The sequence below is a fragment of the Salmo salar genome, chromosome ssa18, assembly GCF_905237065.1.
Source record: "Salmo salar chromosome ssa18, Ssal_v3.1, whole genome shotgun sequence".
Lineage (NCBI taxonomy): Eukaryota > Metazoa > Chordata > Actinopteri > Salmoniformes > Salmonidae > Salmo > Salmo salar.
In genome coordinates, this window is record NC_059459.1 from 74,121,475 (window position 1) to 74,127,474 (window position 6,000).

Consider the following 6,000-nt stretch of genomic DNA (forward strand, 5'->3'; position numbering starts at 1 on the left):
TAACACGTTTCAATGCCTTACTCACGTCGGCCATGGAGAAGGAAAGGGGGGCCCACAGTCCTTGGAAGTGGGCTGCATCGGTGGCACTGTATTATCCTCAAAGCGGGCAAAGAAGGTGTTTAGTTTGTCTGGAAGACATCGGTGTCCGTGACATGGCTGGTTTTCTTTTTGTAGTCCGTAATTGCCTGTAGACCCTGCTACATACGTCTCATGTCTGAGCCGTTGAATTGCAACTCCACTTTGTCCCTATATCGACATTTCGCTTGTTTGATTGCCTTGCGGAGGGATTAACTACACTATTTATATTCGGCCATATTCCTAGTCATCTTTCAATGGTTGAATGCGGTGGTTCACGCTTTCAGTTTTGCGCGAATCCTGCCATCTATCCACGGTTTCTGGTTAGGGTAGGTTTTAATAGTCACAGTGGGTACAACATCTCCAATGTACTTCCTTATAAACTCCCTCACCAAGTAAGCGTATAAATCGATGTTATTCTCTGAGGCTTCCCGGAACATTTCCCAGTCCGCGTGATCAAAACAATCTTGAAGCGTGGATTCCGATTGGTCAGACCAGCGATGAATGGTTCTAGTCACGGGTAGATCCTGTTTGAGTTTCTTCCTGTAGGACGGTAGGAGCAAGGTGGTCGGATTTGCCAAAGGGAGGGCGGGGGAGGGCCTTGTATGCATCACAGAAGTTAGAGTAGCAGTGGTCCAGTGTATTGCCTGTGCGGGTGCTACAGTCAATGTGCTGATAGAATTTAGGTAGCCTTGTTCTCAAATTAGCTTTGTTAAAATCCCCAGCTACAATAAATGCAGCCTCAGGACAAATGGTTTCCAGTTTACATAGATTCCGGTGAAGTTCCTTGAGGGTCGTCGTGGTATCTGCTTGGGGGGGATATCCACAGCTGTGACTATAATCAAAGAGAATTCTCTTGGGAGATAATGTGGTCGGCATTTGATTGTAAGGAATTCTAGGTCAGGTGAACAAAAGGACTTGAGTTCCTGTATGTTGTTATGATTACACCATGAGTCGTTAATCATGAAGCATACACCCCCTCCCTTCTTCTTCCCAGAGAGATGTTTATTTCTGTCGGCGCAACGCATGAAGAAAACTGGTGGCTGTACCGACTCCGACAACATATCCCGAGAGAGCCATGTTTCTGTGAAACAGAGAATGTTACAATCTCTGATGTCTCTCTGGAAGGCAACCCTTGCCCTAATTTCGTCCACCTTGTTGTCTAGAGACTGGACATTGGTGAGTAATATACTCAGAAGTGGTGGGTGGTGTGCACGCCTCCGAAGTCTGACCAGGAGGTCACTCTGTCTACCCCTTCTACAGCGATGTTGTTTTGGATCAGCCTCTGGGATTAGATCCATTGTCCTGGGTGGTGGTCTGAACAAAGGATCCGCTTCGGGAAAGTCGTATTCCTGGTTATAACGTTGGTAAAATGACGTCGCTCTTATATCCAATAGTTCTTCCCGGCTGTATGTAATAGCACGTTAGATTTTCTGGGCCAACGATGTAAGAAATAATACATTAAAAAAATAAAAAATACTGCATAATTTCCTAAGGACTCGAAGCGAGGCGACCATCTCTGTCGACGCCATCTTGCAGTAGTCGCCAGCTTCATGAAGTAGTGACCTGGAATGCATTTCAATTAACAGGTTTGCCTTGTTAAAAGTTAAATGGTGGAATTTCTTTCCTTCTTAATGCATTTAAGCCAATCAGTTGTTTTGTGAAAAGGTAGGGTTGGTATACAGAAAATAGCCCTATTTGGTAAAACACCAAGTCCATATAATGGCAAGAACATGTCAAGATCAGTCAATGTGGAACATTTCAAGAACTTTGACAATTTCTTCAAATGCAGTCGCAAAAACCATCAAGCGTTATGATGAAAATGGCTCTCATGAGGACCGCCACAGGAAAGGAAGACCCAGAGTTACCTCTGCTGCAGAGGATAAGTTCATTAGAGTTAACTGCACCTCAGATTGCAGCCCAAATAAATGCTTCAGAGTTCAAGTAACAGACACATCTCAACATCAACTGTTCAGAGGAGACTGTGAATCAGGCCTTCATCGTCGAATTGCTGCAAAGAAACCACTACTAAGGGATACCAAGAATAAGAATGGACTTGCTTGGGCCAAGAAACAAAAGTAATTGACATTAGAGCAGTGGAAATCTGGCTTTTGGTCTGATGAATCCAAATTTGAGATTTTTGACTCCAACCGCCATGTCTTTGTGAAACAACTATGTACAGACTCAGTGAGCATAACCTTGCTATTGAGAATGGCCGCCGTAGGCAGACCTGGCTCTCAAGAGATGACAGGCTATGTGCACGCTGCCCACAAAATGAGGTGGAAACTGAGCTGCAATTCCTAACCTCCTGCCAAATGTATGACCATATTAGAGACACATATTTCCCTCAGATTACACAGACCCACAAAGAATTCGAAAACAAACCCAATCTTGATAAATATGTAGTGGGTGAAGTACCACAGTGTGCCATCACAGCAGCAAGATTTGTGACCTGTTTCCACAAGAAAATGGCAACCAGTGAAGAACAAACACCACTGTAAATACAACCCAGATGTATGTAAATGTATTTTCCCTTTTGTACTTTAACTATTTGCACATCGTTACAACACTGTATATAGACATAATATGATATTTGAAATGTCTCTATTCATTTGAAACGTTTGTGAGTGTAAAGTTTACTGTTAATTTTTGATTGTTTATTTAACTTTTGTTTATTATCTATTTCACTTGCTTTGGCAATTTAAACATATGTTTGCCATGTCAAAAAATCCTCTTGATTTGAATTGAGTTACACACAGTGTGAGAGAGAAGGTTACACAGTGTGAGAAAGAGAGTTACAGAGAATGTGTGAGAGAAAGAGGGAATTACACAGAATGTGAGAGAGTTACACAGAATGTGAAAGAGAGAGAGAGTTACACAGAATGTGAAAGAGAGAGAGAGAGTTACACAGAATGTGAGAGAGAAAGAGAGAGTTACACAGAATGTGAAAGAGAGAGAAAGTTACACAGAATGTGAAAGAGAGAGAGTTACACAGAATGTGAAAGAGAAAGAGAGAATTACACAGAATGTGAAAGAGAGAGAGAGTTACACAGAATGTGAGAAAGAGAGAGAGAATTACACAGAATGTGAGAGAGTTACACAGAATGTGAAAGAGAGAGAGAGAGTTACACAGAATGTGAGAGAGAAAGAGAGAGTTACACAGAATGTGTGAGAGAAAGAGAGAGTTACACAGAATGTGAGAGAGAGAGTTACACAGAATGTGAGAAAGAGTTTACACAGAATGTGTGAGAGAAAGAGAGAGTTACACAGAATGTGAGAGAGAGAGTAACACAGAATGTGAAAGAGAGAGAGAGTTACACAGAATGTGAGAAAGAGAGTTTACACAGAATGTGAGAGAGAAAGAGAGAGTTACACAGAATGTGAGAGAGAAAGAGAGAGTTACACAGAATGTGAAAGAGAGAGAGAGAGTTACACAGAATGTGAAAGAGAAAGAGAGAGTTACACAGAATGTGAAAGAGAGAGAGAGTTACACAGAATGTGAGAAAGAGAGTTACACAGAATGTGAGAGAGAAAGAGAGAGTTACACAGAATGTGAGAGAGAGTTACTTCTGTGAGTGTAATGTTCACTGTTCATTTTTATTGTTTATTTCACTTTTGTATATTATCTACTTCACTTGCTTTGGCAATGTTAACATATGTTTCCCATGCCAATAAAGCCCCTTGAATTTAATTGAATTGAGTTACACCGAATGTCAAAGAGAGAGAGAGTTACACAGAATGTGAGACAGAAAGAGAGAGTTAAACAGAATGTGAAAGAGAGAGAGAGAGTAGTGAGGAGGAAAAGAAGAATAGGTTAGCTATGTAAATAGAACGGCGATTATCATAACAATCAGTCTATAAGGCTTCAGGATAGGATAGGCTTCAGGATAGGATAGGCTTCAGGACTAAAGGGTCCCTACCTCTCAGCATACAGCAGCAATGCACCACTACATAGCGAGGAGTTGAGACAGTCACGAGTCACTATGACACAAATCACAACTAGGCTACGTCATTGTGCACTATCTTATGCTCAGGCTGAGGATAAAGCATTATCGTTATCCCACAAGGTTATTGAGTCACAAATAATGTTATGTGATTACTTGATTATTAATAACTACTGCATCAGTATGTATCATATTAACAAGCTGATCTGGCTGCAGAAATATCTAGTTTTCCTAATTTAAGGTTGTTGTGTTGTTAGTTCACATTGTTTTGTTTAGGCACAACGAGATAACTTTAATAGACTTAGACATCATCAAGTTTCATCATCATTTATAGATCGGCAGGTAAAGGTTCTGTCGAGCGGCTAGATGTTCTTTACCATTCGGGCCATTCCATTTGCCACCAATGCTCCTTATAGGACACATCACTGCACTCTAAACTCTGCATACCCGTCGCAAGACCCCCTGGTTGATGCTTATTTATAAAACCCTCTTAGGCCTCACTCCCCCCTATCTGAGATATCTACTGCAGGCATCATCCTCCACATACAACACCCGTTCTGCCAGTCACATTCTGTTAAAGGTCCCCAAAGCACACACATCCCTGGGTCGCTCCTCTTTTCAGTTCGCTGCAGCTAGTGACTGGAAAAAGCTGCAAAAAAACACTCAAACTGGACAATTTTATCTCAATCTCTTCATTCAAAGACTCAATCATGAACGCTCTTATTGACAATTGTGGCTGCTTCACGTGATTTATTGTTGTCTCTACCTTCTTGCCCTTGGTGCTGTTGTCTGTGCCCAATAATGTTTATACCATGTTTTGATCTGCTACAATGTTGTGCTTCTGCCATGTTGTGTTGCTACCATGTTGTTGTAATGCTGTGTTGCTACCATGTTGTTGTAATGCTGTGTTGCTATCATGCTGTGTTTTCATGTCCACAACACTCTTTTAGTGTTGTGGTGTCTCTCTTGTCATGATGTGGCTTTGTTTCTTATTTTATTTTTAATCCCAGCCCCCGTCCCCGCAGGAGGCCTTTTGGTAGACCGTCATTGTAAATAATAATTTGTTCTTAACTGACTTGCCTTGTTAAATAAAGGTTAAATAAAAATAAATACAAAATAAAAAGTTGACCTTGTCTGATTGGTGCGTGATAGTTATTGCACTGCATCTTCAACCAGTAGATGGCGGTAGTGTACAAGGTTGGTGTTTCTGCGTTCTGAAGAAAAACACACGTTTTCAGTACCATTGGGAGATAACTAGTGGGATAGGTCTACTGATTTTGAAGGAATTAAAACTTTTCCATCAAAAAAACTAATGAGTAGAAACATATTATCTTCTTTGGCTGAGTTAAAAACCCTAACACATCAAGTAAATCCCATCGGTAGCGTGGCCGAGCGGTCTAAGGCGCTGGATTAAGGCTCCAGTCTCTTCGGAGGCGCGGGTTCGAATCCCGCCGCTGCCAGTAGTTTTTTGTTTGACGTTTTGAAAAAATATTTTATAGTTACTACTATAATCAATTATATTTCATGTGCATACGTCACGCACTCAAATACAACATGTAGAACGTGTTTTTCCAGTGGTGCATTGTCCAGACTTTTTAAACCTGCGGTACTCCGTGGTGTATTGATTCTTGAGCAGTACATTTAAATGTGTTGTCAACGCTAGGCACAGAAACATAATTCACTTCAGCCCGGTGAAAGTGCAACATTTAAAGATATCTACGAACTATATTAGCTAGCTATAGCTATGTGAGACACGTTATGTGGGACAAATCGTTTTAAAGCTAGTAACGTTAACTATGTAAATGTAATGTAAAATGTTAACTAGCTCTGGTATTTCGTGCTACAGAGTTGCCTCTGCACTGCATATACTTTAGTAGCTAACTAGCCGAAGTAACGATTTGGCTAGAGTGCTGGATAATTTGTATATGTGTGTGAAGGGTGTAATTTTTCCAAAATAGGAAAAGGACCTTTGGCCACTTTT

General features: G+C 41.0%; 1 non-coding gene across 1 annotated transcript; it reads left to right on the forward strand.

The window, feature by feature from the left end:
- Positions 1 to 5,397: 5,397 nt before the first annotated feature.
- On the forward strand, positions 5,398 to 5,479 carry trnal-aag (transfer RNA leucine (anticodon AAG)). The gene has a single exon. It is a non-coding gene; the product is annotated as a tRNA-Leu (tRNA).
- Positions 5,480 to 6,000: the final 521 nt, after the last annotated feature.